Source organism: Nuphar pumila, chromosome 10 (assembly GCF_984573655.1).
Source record: "Nuphar pumila chromosome 10, dmNupPumi1.hap1.1, whole genome shotgun sequence".
In the NCBI taxonomy this organism is placed as follows: domain Eukaryota; kingdom Viridiplantae; phylum Streptophyta; class Magnoliopsida; order Nymphaeales; family Nymphaeaceae; genus Nuphar; species Nuphar pumila.
In genome coordinates, this window is record NC_143258.1 from 88,583,879 (window position 1) to 88,602,188 (window position 18,310).

Consider the following 18,310-nt stretch of genomic DNA (forward strand, 5'->3'; position numbering starts at 1 on the left):
CCTTGCAAGCCATGACCTAGTTATCAAGAATTTCGAGTCCCTGGTGCTGCTAGCACAAGAGAAAAGATATACAGTTTGAAGAGCGAACCCAACATCTCTCTTTGTTTTCAAAATTTGAATTCATTTTGAATCCAAATACATTTTCAAAATTTAACTGGTTTTCCCTTTTAACAAATTGGAGATCCACATATATCTAAGGCATTCTCAGCCAGACTATCTGCGATACCTTGACAGTGGTGCTCCACACCACATGACGGAGGATGATGAAAGCATGTCCATCAAATCTGACTTCACTGGAGTGGATTCGGTCATGGTGGGAAACGGGTTCCATCTCCCTATTTCAAACTCGATTAATATTTGTCTCTTCATCAGGCAATAATTTTATTCTCCGTAATGCTCTTCATATACATGAAATAACAAAAAACTTACTTTGAGTAGGCCAGTTCACTCGAGATAACAATTGCATTTTTGTGTTCACTAATTCGGGTTTCATGATAAAGGATCAATTGGCAGGGAGACTGTTAAAGATATTGGATCGGTGTCAGATCAGTGTTCCAGGTCCATCTGAAGATCCAACTAATGAACCTCATTCTAGAAAGACCGATGGCTTATCTAATAGTGGAAAGATGAAGACCCTCTAGCTAGAAAACAGATTGCTTTAACAAAACAAGATTGAGTTTCCACCTGCCAATGGATTTGGATTGAGATCTCATGCTTAATTGTAGAGTCTCGTTGTGGAAGGGTTACTTAACCTTCCTTCTTTCCTATATGTAGGTGATTGTTTTCATTGTGGATAAGAATGAAAAGACTGTGTGAGGTTATCAACCGTGGCACGTTAAGATTGGTGTGCTTCTTGTGTTGGTTGCATTCTATTAATAACATTGTCATGAGCATGTGCAAATCTAAAATGAGAAAAAGGTCGAAAATGAAAAATCGACCATACAAACTTTATCTCATCCAACAAAAAAAGTTTATCACCTTCTACTGGAAATTTCTTCAAGGAGATAATGTAATCATGATAAGCCTATTTGGTTCAAGCTAGTGGGTCAGAACTTATCTTAAAGGGCTTAAAATTAAAAGAACTTACTTTAACCTACCCACCAAGATCCATCTTATTTTGTCTTACACCTATCCTTCTCACTAGCAGCCAAGTTGCACCATTTGTGCCCGTGTCAGTCTTCGACAAGAATCTTTTGTCAAAGCTAACTGTGAAAATTTGAAAAAAAGGCTCAAGCTCTGCCACCACATTATCTTTGTGTTGATGTCGTGACCCACAGGGCCAAAGCCATCCTATCAAGAACATTGGGAAAATGACAAATGTAATCAAACCTAGTTTGAACCGTTGAAAGTTTGGCCATATTACCTATGTGGCTATGTATTCAATTAGACCTGGTTTTGGTCATGGAGCTGGTTTGATATTGGTTGTCTACTTACCCTAACCACATAATTGAAAGGCAATTCTCTACAGACTTTGTCTGTTTCTTTACACTGTAAAGGAAATTTATTCTAGATACCAACATCACTAACCATGAAAAAAATGCAAGAAAGAAATAAGACATAAATGCACCATCTTTTTATATATTCGTTTTAGAGTCACAAACAAGTTTGAAATCTTTTAGGGTATCTTTTTAGCACACCAATAAAATAAAGAAGACAGGGTTAGTATTCCTTCCATATATTCCTTAAAAGATTCACAAACATATTTGTTTAAATTATATGCGAATTCTAGAAACCAACTAAAAATGACAAAGGCAAAGTACAATATTTAACTTCTTTTGCCATAGGCAGGCATAAAAGAATGAAGCTTTTCAAGGGGAAGACATAAAAGTACTGTAGGAAAATAAACAATAAGAGAAGTACGCTGCCACTTTTCTACTCCAACGAAGGAAATTTCACCAAGTGGTCTTCACGAAAAGCAAAAGAACCAATTGCTTCTCACTACTAGAGTCCTTTCAAAGATTCTTTTCAAAAGCATTCAACGGGGGAGGGGAGGGGAGGGCCGAGCGGAGAAATAAAGAAACTGTGGGACTGAAGCATGGAGCAGATGCATATCCCCTCCAATATAGTCTACGCCTCGATGAGATACCCACATTTGGAAAGTTGCCACTTTCCAGATTTAGCAAAGTTCCAAAAGACCCAATTTAAAAATAGCCCACACTACCATAACTTTCTCTACCTATTAATCATCAGTAATAAATGAAACCACGCGGAGAGAGAGAGAGAGAGAGAGAGAGAGAGAGAGAGAGAGAGAGAGAGAGAGAGTAATGTAAATGGATGTAATATCAATAACATATGAGAGAGTGAAACGATTTCAAATGTATGAAATATCAGCAATAATTAATATATGAGAGAGAGATGAATTAATGTAAATATATCAAATACCAATAATATTAGAGAGTATAAATATTTGGAAAAACAATAATGGCAGAATGGGGCTGCAGTTGGACCAGTGCATGCTTAGTTTCCAGGCTCAGGCAGTCAGCTGAAACTGCGCCGGGATAACTCACTGCAGGGTAGCAGTTAATGCGCTTTAGGCTTTCACATGCCAAGTGTCATGTCAACAGCAAAGCAAAGATGCATAAACAATCAGGGTGTAGCCACGTATACCGAATCATCTCCCCACCATCAACTTTCCCCACAATTTTCTCACGGCCATACTTGTCAATCAAAATCTATTCCCCCAACAATTGAAACAAATGAAGAAAAATCTGTTTTTATAATAAATTGACTTCGTCTTTTATGACAAGGCCTGTGTTCATTGAGATTTTCCTGCAGTATCCTTTGCATTTGGCATAATTACTTTTAACGACAGCCACAGTGTGTTTTTTGAGTCCCAAGCTCCCAACCATGTGCTTACCTGAACCATGTTCCCTAGTCACATTCTTAGTGTGACTAAAAACGCTCAGATTCAAGTACAAAGTACAAACCCATAACAAAAAAAAACCCTAACAAATGCCAACTAGGGAAAAAACATGCTTTATTTCATGCCAATTTGCTATGATTACATATTTGTGAAGTTGCCAACATACTTATTAAGCATTAGTAGGTATCACCCAGCACCATAGTCACAATAAGTTAAAAACGGCAAAATATCGGTAGTAAAAAACTCGTGAGAATTTGATTTTTTTTTTTGAAAATCTTGCATTTTTTGCAAAATCTCATCAATAAAAAATAATTTTAAAATATAAAAAATATATTAAAAAATAAAAACCACATAATTTTTTCACGATAAATAACCATTAAAAACGTAAATATCGCATTTAAATAGCGATATTTGTGTTTTGATGAAAAGGATGTGATATTTTGAAAATATCGCAAGAAATTACCGTTTTTGTGCCCAGCACCCACTTTGGTGGCTAGGCTATATTTGTCGCTGTGCCCAGCACCCACTTGGTGGCTAGGCTAGGATATTGTGATCCCAAATGAGCCTCACCTAAAGGAGCCCACCATGCATGTCCAATCGATGAGACAACTCATTTTTTCTGCAGTAAGCAGTGACTCGAATCTGAAATTGGTAGAAGTAGGTGTAGCTGGATGGGGGGACCTTTTCCATTATGGTTGGGACCATATTGCTGCAGAGATGAATGTGGTACATATCTTTCCCAACCACACGCTAAATCAATGGTCCGGGTGGGTTATACAAAGAAGGAACATTTTGTTATCATATTTTATTTTTACTTATTCTTGCTTATTCATCAATTAATTGTGGTACCCTTTCCATGCTTCTTGGCAAGTGGAACCGCCTTGGCTTTTCTGGCGACTTCGAATGGGCAATAGAGGGACTGAAAATCAGGAGCATCCCGTGTGCTACTCTTTCTATAAATAGGGCCACAATCATGCCTCTAGTACTCATCATATCATGAGAGAGAAAACACAAAAGGGGGGAGAGAGAGAGAGAAAGGCTTTCCCAAAATGTTTCTTTCTCTTTTCGGTTCTTCCCCGTTTCATTCCATTCTTTTGAGAAATGGGGGTGGGATGGGAGGGTTGTAGAGGTTGCTGCTCTTTTATTGGAATAGGGGATTATGATGGGGAGTCTTCTTTTGGTAAAGGGAGTAGGGTCGTAAGAGGAGGCAGGACTGTGGGTGCTGTTGACAGAAGATAGAGAGCACAGATGGTAAAGTGCAACTGGGGATTTGCATTCTATGCATTCGCGCTCTCTAGACTTCTGTCATCACCTCGTGTCTCCCTCCATACTCTCCTTTTGCATTTTTTTCTTCCATTTTATTCATTATTCCTATATTGTTTGCTTGGGGTTCTTTGATGTGTCAAAAGACGGTTGAGGCTAATGATTTGGTGTTTTGGTACTTTTCTTTTACAGGGTTCACATCTCTTTCGCTTGTGGGATGTGGGGAGATGTGCTCCTGATTCAATAACTTTGGCCTGTGGGTGCGTGGGAAGAAGTGCTCCTGTTCAACGACTGTGATGGGACGTTTCTAGGAAAGATAACTCTGGTGGCTGTTCATTGTGCTGTTCATTGCCTTGTTTATCATCTCGGGGTTGGGGTTTGGTTCTATTTGTTGATTCAAGAGCCAAAACTGCCGGCCTTGATCCATGATTTGTTGGTTCAAGAGCCAAAGTACCGCCTTTGATCTGCGATAGACCATCATGTTACTATTATTAAAAGATGAAAAGTTTGATTAGGGTTTTTGGACCAGGTTGTGCTGGAAGGCTTGTTTCCTTCATTTTGTATTGAAAACAATTTACTCTGGTTTTTCTAGAACTTGAATATTCAAATGAAGACCATGAATGGGGTTTTGTTCATACAGTTTAGACTTTCTTTTGTGGGTTTTATTTTGTGTGTTTGTGTGTGTTGTGTTGTTCATGGTTAGGGATGTTTCATCAACAAACCATAGTAAAAAAAGCTGAGATTTTGTTCTTGCCTTTCTCTTTTGGCCTATATTTTTTTATACCAATATTGTAACGTAATGGTTGAAAAATGGGTATTTGGAACTGTAACAAAAAAATATCATTGCAAGTTGACTCATTGAAACGAGTGCATGCCTTTGGAAGTACCCGATGCCACAGGCTATGCATGAAAAGAAACTCAAGCTCATCAATGGAAATCATGAAGGCCTTATCGAAGATGACAGATTTGACCAACAGATTTTTTACACAACCTTTAAAAATTTTCTTGGAGAAACCTAGACCACAAAACATCTCATTGGTTCCCATGTCTTCCTCTGCAGTATCGCTAGCAGTCTCTAGATGATGTACTTTCTGCAAAATGATGAAAGGATTAAGCTTCTTCCATGCCCTCTTCTCCTTTGGAAGACAACTGTGAGAATGGGTTCCTTCCTGTCATGGTGAACGATGAGATCTGCATCAGATGAATGCTTATCGAGTGACCCTGCACAAAGCCTTGAAATGACGAGTTAAACTAGGTGATTCGCTTCCCCAAGGCTGCTATGCTTCCTTCGTTTCTTCTATTTGTATGGATACTATGATATTCTGTGAAGGATGATATAGATTCTTTTTGTAGGTTTTAATCGTTGGTGCTTCCATTTGATCTATCTTTTAGTTTGTTATGTTCATCTCCTGACGATCCTGTTATTTCTAGATATGGCATTATAAGACGATGTTTTCATTTTATTTATCTTTTAGTTTGCTACTCTCATTCTTAGAAGTTGCATTACAAGACGATATCAGATGCATATTTCATTGGTTATTGTGAACAGTTCTTTTCATTATATATGTTTGATTCTTATGCGGGTAAGAAAAAATCTTTGTCGACGAACAATGTTTGGATTGGAGCATGTAATACTGAGAGACATCTTATAAGATCTTATGAGGGAACACTTCTTGAATGATTTCAGATGGAGTTGTTGATAAAAACATAGTTCTGATTGTCATTTTGATGTTAAAAGACTGCTTTATTTTTATTAATCACGACTATTTGTCACTTATGAAAAGGCTATGAAATTGATTTGACTTGTTTCAGGAAAAAAGAAAAATAAAATTAACTGATTGGTCTTAGGGGGTTAGCATATCTAGGATAAAAAAAATCGAAACAATAGCAGATATGCCCTTCAATAGAATAAAAGTTTTTTGGTAATAGCATTCTTTCTTTTGGAAATTTTTGAATTTATTGATTAGCGAGCATAAGAGCGATGGATTAAGTACTCCATTGATTTTAAAGGAGTTAAACATAAGGGTCTCTCACCTTCATGAGAAGTCAGGCGCCTACCACTGCCATTAGGAAGTGTGCAAGACCAGACCATATATTTAGGTCACACCAAGCACGACCAACAATTAGGTTCCAAGAGTGTTGTATTCCAAAGACATCGGGCAAGCCTAGCTTTTGGATACTTTTGGATGATTATCTATCTATTTATGGAAGAATAACTAGACAAACCAATGCTTAGAAGACTGACCTTTCCTGAAATCTTTGGCATTTGACTGACTAGTTGGTCTTAGATCAATATTTTCCTCTCTAATTTGGTCAATTCAGTTCCACCCATCCCCTATGTCAACCTTATCTTCATTCCCCATCTTTGGATCTCACTGATGCAAGTTGTTTTGTTCAAATCGTGCCTTATAGATGTGATCTACATGGTTCATTTAGTAAATATCAACATTTGAATTTCTAAAATCTGACCTTTAAATAGGATTTTATGTTGATTAAAATCACAACATTTATAAACATTCCCAATTTTGTTGATTTAGAAAATCATATTTTTTGTCAAAGAACTTCAATCCAAAGGTTGGTTCCTATAAAAATTGACTATGGTGAATCCATCTATGCGGTCACAGTTATCAAAAGAACTTTCATCAATGAGATCCTGTAACGGGTATGATGATGGGAATGCCATAGGAGATGAGTGTAGCTAAACTGTGATTTGATGGCTTCCCATTGGTTTTGTTTTTTTCAGTAAATTAATCGTATTGATATCAGAACAGTTTGCAAGAAGGATTTTGTTTTGCCTCAGCATTGTTGAAGGTTTTTTTAGAACAGGATCTTCATTCTATCGTGTTGTTTCTGGTTGGCTTTAATAAGAGGCAATCATCCTTTGTTTCTACTGTTTGAGCTATGGTTATTATTTAAAAAAAATATGTAATTTTGGTTCTGTAACCCTTGGAAAATGATGTTCTTAATTACTTCAAAAATGAATGCAATGATCCATATGTGGGCTCTTCGTGTGAATATCCTTTTTAAAATTTGAATGATGAAGATTGATGCTCTTTGGAGGCATCATTTCACATGAAAGAACTCAAAGAGCTCATTTTATCAATGCCTAAAGATAGGCTTCGGGAGTTGATGGTTTGGTATTATTTTATCAATGCCTAAAGATAAGGCTTCGGGAGTTGATGGCTTGGTATTAATTTCTTTATTTAGATTTAGGACATGTGCAGGAGTGCCCTATTCCAAGTAATGAGAGAATTTTATTTGAATTGGAAGATTGTTAGCCCGGTGAATAACACCTTAATTTGCTTCATCCCTAAGAAGAGTGGTGCTACGGACATAGTGATTTAGACCCATTTCCTTGCTTAGCGGAATAGACTATATCATCTTCACACCTATCCAATCATCCCTACCTTGCAGCTTGAATGACCGGTTCCTAACCGAGAGAAAATCACCCTTAGAAAAAGAAATTAGTTTATCTTTGTTGCACTGATGATCCCAGTAGAAAGAGGGATTGTAGATGGGGGGAATATTTGTTATGTTACCCATGCAATTCATTATCTGTATCATTAATTTTCTTAGTATAAAACTGTGTTAGAGAAGCCTTATTCATTTTCTTGAAAACCTCCATTCAATTTGCTGATTCAAGGAATTAATTAAGGTGTTTTAGCTCCATAGGCTACTTAGTGTGAAGGCTTTTAGTGCTGAGGATCAAGGCTTCTCTCTTGTTGCTTAGTTTTGTAATTTATGTAGGTACACTTCTCTGCACCCACTGATAGCTAAGAAACTCATGTTGGAAAAGTAGTCGTGTCATGCAACCCAGGTGTTGCCTTTCTTAAAATTCACTACTCCCTATATTATTGTTCAAAACTCTGTTATTTTGTGTGATAATGTGGTTTTCAATTGCCATTATCACCCCCTCGTTATAGACAATTCTTGGCAATATTGACTCATTGACGAAATTACTGTAAATGAATTACTATAGCTGGTACTGATGGTTTCTTCTTACTGTTTCATAAAATGAAAAGCTTGGGATTCTTGACCTAAAACCAGGACGGCTATCAATTAGTTAAAAAAAAAACGAAGTCAGGTTCGATGCTTGTTAAAAGGGCCAACTTTTCTACAAAACAAAGGCATGATTGATGGTTGCTAAGATTTCTAACTTTTCTACCAAAAGTTTGTCTAGGTTCTTGCATTACCAGTCATACAAGTGGAATCTCGAGAACTGATGTAAACTGTGGTGAGTTATTGGAGGATCAGTGAATTTTGTAAACAGTTGTGGCTGAGACCTTGAAATGCAATAAGTTATGCCTGTTCTCCTCGTCTTTTCTCTTTTCAGCACAATCTAGTTGTCATCCTTTCCATGTCAACAAGAAGCCATTACACTATTTTGAGGGAAGTATTTGGTAAGCACTATATCACAAAGGTACAGGTAGATACGGGTGCATAGGGTATGACAAGTAAATTTCTAAAGTATGATTGCCGAGATGCAGCTATTATATATATGTATATCCTTTTCAAAAGGGTTGTAATATTCATATAGTTTGTGTATATGCATGTATCTATGTATGTATGTGTGTATGAAAAAAATACAAGAATGTGTGAAAACAGCTATGATGAATTGATGAAATTATCTAACATAGTAGGAAATGTATCAGGTTTGGATCGTGTCAGATCTGAAAGTGATGTGAGTCATACTTTGAAGTGCTAGTGTGAATTTCCCATGTTATATAGGGTATAAATGATCAATGATCTAGGGATTGAAATGTCTTCTAGTCCATGAGCTTCTATTTCATTTTCCAAGGTTTAAAGTTGCCAATTTTCTTGATTTCTCTTCCTTGTTTGTGGAATTAGTGGTAAAAACATGGGATTAGTTTTTCTCAAAATAATCAAAATTTCTTACCAGAAAATGAGTTGGAAAGAGAGGCCTATCCTTTGTTTCCCGCAATGTTTTGTGGCAAAAACCAAAAGTTACTGTGGAAATCCTTTGCTCCTAAAATGGCAGCCAAAAGTGACAGCCAAATGATTTTTTTCTGTCCAAATCCTAATGGTGGAGCTTTTTGATTCACAGGATGTCTTGATTGTCAAACTTTTTCCCATCTAACTGAAACAATCAATTTAGCAGTGTTCAAAAAATAATTTATTTTCAGTAAGGTCGTGCGACGTAGCTCTTGAAATACTATTGCTCTATCTTATCTTTTAAAGTGCATATGGTTAAGGGGAATATCACCTCGACCGAAAAATTTTTATTGACTGCCTACTTTTATGGAAGATCCCCATTAGTTCCTTCTCATTCTGAATCATATTGGAATGGTGTGATGAATCTATTTCTTCACCTCTTTGCCGATAAAAATTCTCTTGGACAATGGTGGGATATATGAAATCCCAAATCCAAGTATTGTTATGTAGGGCGTGCTTATTTCAACGTGTGCTATTTATGTGGAACAATAGAAGAGGATTGCACCCATCTTTTTAAGAGTTGTCATTTCTTTAAATTTGTTGGATTTATGATTCCCACTTAGATCATGCTTTCCTGAATCTTTGAGAGAGTTGATTCTTGTAAGGAGAGGCATTGAAACATGCAAATATTAGGTTCATGTTTGGGGAGATGGTTGTTTTATTTGGTATGGTGGTACATTTGGGAAGAGAGGAATGCTCGCCCATCTTTGGATAAGCAGTCAGGCCTAAGGATTACTCATGGATGAATCCAACATGAATATCGCATGGATCTCATAGATAAGCACTCAAAAGTGTGCTCAATGCTTTATCCTATACCATCTCTTTGTTGTCATTCCTCTTCACATTTTGCTGTATTCTAGATGGTATCTCATTTTGTGCCCCTTAATCTGTAACTTCTGATTTTCTATATGATAGTATAAAAAGGTTCTCTTATTTAAAAAAAATAGAAAATTATTTTTAATTGTCATTCCTTCATAGATAAATAAAGAATGCTTCCCTTAAGAAGTTAAGTGTCTTGTTCGTATGTGTTTTCACATCATGCTTATCATCATAAATAAAAACATATTTTTATATAAAAAATTGTTTTTTTATAACTAAATTAATCTTTGGACACACTAAAAAATGAGCTGAATTAGAAAGAGGAAGGTGGTGGGCGGGAAAGGATGAAAAAAAGAGAGATCTGGATGATGAAAATTGGAGCAATGGTGGTGGTGATTTTTGTGTTGAAAGGTTGGTGGTGTTTTTCAGTATTGAAGGGGTCATGGAGGCGGTAGTAGTAGTGATCGTGGTTGATGGTAGTTGTATTGTTGAAGAGGATGGTGGGGTAATGGTAGTTGTGGTGGTGGTGGTGTTGGTATTGAAGAAGGGTTGAGAGGGGTGATTGTAGGATGAGAATGTGTGATATAATGTTAATAATGGACGTAGAGAATGGTGGTGGTGGCAGTGGTTTCGTGTTTAAAAATGGGGTGTAAGTGGTAGTGGTTGTTTTGGTGTTAAAGACGGTGGTGGTGGTGATATTGAAGAAAGGGGGCTTGATGGTGTTACATCTGGTGATGGTAGTCTTGGTGTTGAGTATGGGATAATAGAATATGAACACTATTGATTACATTCTCAAAATCATTTGTTAGTAAAATAATGGTAAAAACTAGTTTTTTAAAAAAAACTAGGCATACTTTGATCACAAACGATCAGTATTATATTAGAGGTTTTAGGTTTTTCTTGATGTCACCGTTTCACTTTACCCAGCTCTCTCTCTCTCTCTCTCTGTCCGGTCATGTTTGGGTTGGACCCAAGTGAATAACCTAACGTCATAAGATTGATGACTTTTTTGTTATAGTAACAGGCAGCATAAGGGGATTATATAATCTCCGTGCTCACTCGTTTGTCCATAACTTATTTTCACATGTGGATTTTCTATTTACCCTTTTTAAGTTTGACGAGGAACTCATAATGAGAATTTTGAGAAATTCTTTAGAGTGCAAAATTTTACTTTGCAGCTGCTACTTTATAATGGTTACAAGCTTTTAGCCTTTGTGTACTTCGCATTGTATTAGTTGGTGTAACGTTGACGCGCCATATGATTTTTCTTGTTAAGATGTTGATTGCATGTGCCTCACATCTTTGGTTATTAATTTGGCGATTTTCCATTATTTTGTCACCTATACTACTTGCATTTCGTATGCACTGTGCCCACTTTGATTAAAATTGTTGATTCTTTCTTTCTTAAAACTAAAAGGTCTCTATCTTCCATCTTTAGTGCTTACATGAACATGGAGTCATCCTTAAAATCATACGCCATTGCCATACCACCCTTGGCGGAATATCATGGTAAAGTTGTCTTCATGAAATCCGACTCCTGTAATCTGCATGGTCTCTTTTAGTGAGGATCAATGCTTAAACTGCTGGAATCCGACCCGTGTTAGTATTATTTCAGTGATTTACAAAGTAATGGCTGTAACAACTGTATGATTTATTATAGAAAAAGCATTGATTCCTGTCAGTCGACCATTCTTAAGCCATTTACATCAGATTTGATCAAGTAACTAGCAACAATGAGATATCATGAGCCGTACAATGAAAGTGTACAATTTTAGGGACGACTCCTAATTACATGAACCAAGCTTTTAAGGATTACTCTTGTGCGTGTGCAATACTGTTTGGGACGTGTTCATTGCAATGATTCTCTGGGGGGCATGGCTTTTGTCTACCCTTTATTGTCCTTTTTTCCATTGTCTTTCTGCATCAATCTCTTTTAACATATGCTAGGATACAAAATTTGCTTTCAAAGTAACTCCTTTATACCCTGTTTTTGGAATTCACCCTCTAAGGATATATGTGAACTCTTTAAGTAATTTAGGACCTCTCTATATTACGCTTCATGATTAACTGCTGTGAACCCCAAGCCAAGTTCTAATACCATTGGACTGGGAACGAGTTCAGCTGAAGTTGTCGGGCACTGGTTATGCATTACTGCTCATGATTTTTCTGTAGTTATTGTGTTTATGGGGCATTTTCATTCTTTTGCATGTGATCCTTGTTATCTATAGTAAATGTGTTTGTTGGAATGGACTATACTAAGGTTTTTTTTTTTACTATGTAATGAACATACTTTTTTTACAATTATTGTGTTTCTTTTCTTTATTTTGTAAAGAAAATGTGTATGTTGTGATGAACTGCATTGGAGTTTCTTCTTGGTGTTCTGTAATGGACTATAATTATATATTTTTTTGGTGCTTTGTTTTCTGTAGTAACAATTTAACGAATTCTAGGATAGAGGTTGTAGTTGTTTTTACTTTTATAGGTATAATGACAGATCGAAAAGCTCGACTAAAAGGAATTGGAGAAAAAAATTTATTTTATATATGGCGAGGTGATATATTTGATATATAAATTTGATAAGTAACTTTCTATTTATGAAAAAGAGAGTAGAGGTGGGTTGTTTGATATCACTCCTTCTTCATTAGTTGATACTTTAAGGAGGTTACCTGAAATGAAAGAAAAAAATTTGATCTATTAAGGTTTAGTTTCTGAATCACTTCGAAGACCTCATTCTATTCTGCATCACTAGCTGTTGCAGCTTGTATTTGAATGAAACTTATTTCCTTCAATAAAAATATTGGTGGACTTTAGGGAAACAACTTTTTCCCCACTGTCTATCGTGCTAGTGTGTATTCGGTTGAGTAATATTGTAATTTGTAAGTGTAGAAGATCTGAGGGGTAGTTTCAGCATTATGTAGGTATGCATGTTCGTATGAGTATGCTGACTATTTTTAGATGTATGCGGTTTGAAACCAAATATCATTGTAGTGGAGATATGAGTTTTGCACATGCATGTAGTGGATACATGGGTAATTTAGGACCCACTAATAACAAATGTATTCATTCATAAAATATACACAATTATTCCATATTCTACCCATGTATTCACTACATGCACATGCAAAACTCATATCTCCAATGTAATGACATTTGCTTTCATATGAACATTGCATACCTGCATAATACTGAAACTACTCCTCAAATATCTACATTTGACAAATTATAAAATTACCCAACATAATACACACTAATACGACGTATAGTGGAGAAGAAGTAGCTTCTTTCAAGTTCACCAATATTTTTATTGAAGAAAATAAGTTTCATTCAAGTATAAGATGCAACAACTAGTGATGAAGAATAAAATCAGGTATTCGAAGTGATTCCGTAACTAAACCTTCATGGATAAATTTTTGTTTTTTCATTTCAGGTAACCTCTTTGATATATCAACTAATGGAGGAGTGATATGAGACAACCTGCCTGTACTCTCTTTTTCATAAATAGGAAGTTACTTATCAATTTTATATACCAAATGGATCACCACAACATCTATAAAATAAAATTTTTTCTTCAATTCCTTTTAGTCGATCTTGTCAATCTGTCATTATAACTGTAAAAGTAAAAAGAACTACAACTTCTATCCTGTATGAAATCCTTAGAATTCATTCACCTGTTGCTACAGAAACAGAGCGCCAAAAAAATACAATTGCAGTCCATTATAGAGCACCAAGAAGAAACCCCAGTGCACCCAACAAACACATTTTCTATAAAAAATAGAGCTCTGTTGCAGAAAAATACTGAACTGCAGCAGAAATGCAGTAACTGTAGAAAAATCATGTTCATTATATAGCACCAAGAAGAAACCATCGATGTAGTCCATCCCAACAAATACATTTACTAGAGAAAATATGGATTACTCTCAGAAAAATGTTGAAATGTAGGGTTTTTTTGCAGTTATTGTGTTTATACTGCATTTCAACATTTTTTTATAAGTGATCTTTATTTTTTGTATAAAATGTGTTTGTTGGGATGAACTACATCGAGGGTTTCTTCTTGTTGCTATGTAATGGACATGATTTTTCTACAGTTATGTTGATTTTTCTACAATTACTGCATTTCTTCTGTAGTTTAGTTTTTTTCTACAGCAAATCCCTATTTTCTACAGCACTGGAGTTTCTTTTTGGTGCTCTATAATGGACTGTAATTGTATTTTTTTTGGTGCGCTTTTTTCTCTAGCAACACGTGAACGAATTATAAGGATTTCACACAAGATAGAGGTTGTAGTTCTTTCTACTTTTAGATTTATAATGACAAATGGAAAAGCTCGGCTAAAAGTTATTGGAGGAAAATTTTTATTTTATATATGGTGAGGTGATCCATTTGGTATATAAATTTGATAAATAATAGAACGTTAAAAAGAAATACAATTACAGTCTATTATAGAACCTCAAGAAGAAACCCCAATGCAGTCTATACCAACAAACACATTTTTTACAAAAAATAGGGATCTGTAGAAAACACTGAACTATAGCATAAATTCAGTAACTGTAGAAAAATCATGTCTATTACATAGCACTAAGAAGAAACCCTCAGTGTAGTTCATCCCGACAAACACATTTACTACAAAAAATAGGGACCCCTTACAAAAAAAAATGTTGAGTTTTTCTGCAGATAGTGTTTATGATGCATTTCAACATTTTTCCGCAAGTGATCCATATTTTCTGTAGATCGATGGTTTCTTCTTGGTGCTATATAATAAACATGATTTTTCTACGGTTACTGTGTTTCTGCTGTAGTTTAGTATTGCAACAAATCTCTATTTTTTGTAGAAAATGTGTTTGTTGGGATGAAGTGCACTGGGGTTTCTTCTTGGTGCTCTGTAATGAATTGCAATTGTATTTTTTTTAGCGCTTTGTTTTCTATCGCAACAGGTGAACGAATTCTAATGATTTTATACAGTATAGAGGTTGCAGTTTTTTTACTTTTAGAATTATAATTTCAGATTGACGAGATCGACTAAAAGAAATTGGAGGAAAAAAATTATTTTATAGATGTTGTGATGATCCATTTGGTATATAAATTTGATAAGTAACTTGCTATTTATGAAAAAGAGAGTATAGGCAGGTTGTCTCATATCACTCCTCCTCCATTAGTTGATACATCAAGGAGGTTATCTGAAATGAAAGAATAAAAATTGATCCATGAAGGTTTAGTTACTGAATCACTTCAAAGACCTGGTTCTATTTTTTATCACTAGCTATTACATCTCTATAGTATATTTTGTATTTGAATGAAACCTATTTTGTTTAATAAAAATATCGGTGGACTTGAGGGAAGCAACTTCTTCCCCACTGTCTATCGTGTTAGTGTGTATTCGGTTAGGTAATTTTTTAATTTGTCAAGTGTAGAGATCTAAGCTGTAGTTTCAGTATTATGCAGGTATGCATTGTTCGTAGGAGAATGATAATTGTTTTTAGATGTGTGTTTTGAAAGCAAATGTCATTGCAGCAGAGATATGAGTTTTGCACATGCATGTAGTGGATACATGGGTAGAATATAGAATAATTGTGTATATTTTATGAAGGAATATGTTTGTCATTACTGGGTCCTAAATTACACATGTATGCACTACATGCACGTGCAAAACTCATATCTCCATTGCAATGACATTTAGTTTCAAACCGCATACATCTAAAAACAACCATTATACTTATACGAACAATGCATACTTGCATAATACTGAAACTACTTCTCAAATCTTTACACTTGACAAATTAAAAAATTACTCAACTTAATACACATTAACACGATAGATAGTGGAGAAGAAGTTGCTTCTCTCAAGTCTACCAATATTTTTATTGAAGAAAATAGGTTTCATTCAAATACAAGTTGCAACAGGTAGTGATGAAGAATAAGAACAAGTCTTCTAAGTAATTCAATAACTAAACATTCATGGATCAATTTTTGGTCTTTTGTTTCAGGTAACCTCCTTAAAATAGAGGAGAAGTGATATGAGACAACACGCCTCTACTATCTTTTTTGTAAACAGAAAGTTACTTACCAAATTTATACACCAGATGGATTACCTCACAACATATAAAACAAAATTTTTCCTTAATTTCTTTTAGTCAAGCTTCTTAATTTGTCATTATACCTTCAAAAGTAGAAAGAACTACAACCTCTATCTCGTGTGAAATCCTTAAAATTTGTTAACTTGGTTCTACAGAAAACAGAGCGCCAAAAAAAAAATACAATTATAATCCATTAAAGGCCACCAAGAAAAAACCCTAGTGCAGTCCATCCCAACAAACACATTTTCTACAAAAAATAGGGAGATGTTGCAGAAAAACATTGGAACTGTAATAGAAACACATTAACTGTAGGAAAATCTTGTCCATTACATACCACCAACAAGAAACCCTCGGTGTAGTCCATTCCAACAAACACATTTATTTCAGAAACTAGGGATCACTTATAAAAAAATGCTCAAATGTAGCATAAACACAATAACTGCAGAAAAATGTTGGGTTTTTTTGTCGTTATTATGTTTATGCTGTATTTCAGTATTTTTCTGCATGTGATCCCTGTTTTCTTTAGTAAATGTGTTTGTTGGGATGGATTACACCGAGGGTTTCTTCTTGGTGCTATGTAATGGATATGATTTTTCTACAGTTACTATATTTTTGCTGCAGTTCAGTGTTTTCCTGCAACAGATCTCTATTTTTTTTAGAAAATGTGTATGTTGGGATGGACTATACTTGGGTTTCTTCTTGATGCTATATAATGAACTGTAATTGTATTTTTGTTTTTAGTGCTTTATTTTCTTTAACAATGGGTGAACAAATTCTAAGGATTTCACGCGGGATAGAGGTTGTAGTTCATTCTACTTTTAGAAGTATAATGACACATCGAGAAGCTCAACTAAAAGAAATTAGAGGAAAAATTTTATTTTATATACGAGGAGGTGATCCATCTGGTATATAAATTTGATAAGTAACTTCTTATTTATGAAAGAGAGTAGAGTTTGGTTATTTCATATCACTCCTCTTCCCTTAGTTGATACTTTAAGGAGGTTACTTGAAACGAAAGAAAAAAAATTGATCCATGAATGTTTAGTTACTGAATCACTTCAAAGACTTGTTTCTATTTTTCATCACTAGCTGTCGCAACTCTATAATATTTTTTGTATTTGAATTAAACCTATTTTCTTCAATAAAAATACCGGTGGACTTGAGGGTAGCAACTTCTTCCCCACTATTCGTCGTGTTAGTGTGTATTCACTTGAGTAATTTTGTAATTTTGTAACTTTCTAATTTCGGACTTTAAATCCGGAATTCAATTCCCTTTCAAAATTGCATCTTAGATTCGAATTCTAGATTCAAAATCAAATTCAAAGTTCATTCTGACTTTGAAAATTCATTTTTACTTCAAAAATTCTATCTCAGTTTGAAATCTCTCATTTTTCTTCATTTATTCAAATTCAAGATTTATTTTTAAGTCTCTGATTATCCCAAGACTTAGAACTTCAAGTCTTCTTCCAGATCTATTTCAAAATTCTGAGTTAGATTCAAAATCTAACTTTTTCAAACCAATTTTAAATCTTTGAATCATTTCTTAATGTGTAGAGATCTGAGGGGTAGTTTCAGTATTATGCAGGTATGCATTGTTTACATGAGTATGATGACTGTTTTTAGATGTGTGGTTTGAAACCAAATGTCATTGTAGTAGATATATGAGTTTTCGTCCTGCATGCAGTGGATACATGGGTAAAATATAAAATAGTTGTGTATATTTTATGAAAGAATAAGTTTGTCATTTGTGGGTCATCAACATTAAAATTCATGCTTGGTGTTGAAGCTAAAAGAAGCAAATCAAATGTCATTATAATTTCATTAAAAGAGAGCATCAAAAGGCTATATATATATATATATATATATATATATATATATATATATATATATATATATATAAAAAGTGGCGCAAACCTGCCAAATGAGTTTTTTCAGGGTTTTTAGTTTTGGTTTTAAATTCTGACAGTACAGATGGGAGATGAGACCTTTGTGCTTTAATTTTGGCATATTGTGGGTCATAGATTTTTGAAGCCTTTGAAAAATCTGCTTTCATGTTGCAAGTGCGTGATCTAAAACTCAGGTGCAAAAGGGTCGTCTTATTTCAAACACTGGGTGCATAATGTGTATTCTTCTCTTATCTTCCCTTTTTGCTGACATTGAAATTGACGATGGCTGCATCCGGCACTGTCTTGAGAAAGCTTTTTTTATTTGTTTTTTTTAACGAATGAAACTTGTGATGTATTACATACTTTTTTTTTGAAAGAATAATTATCACATTAAAAAAATAAATTAGCAAATCAAATGATGAAAAATCCTTTGGAGTTCAATACAGTAAGACGCAGC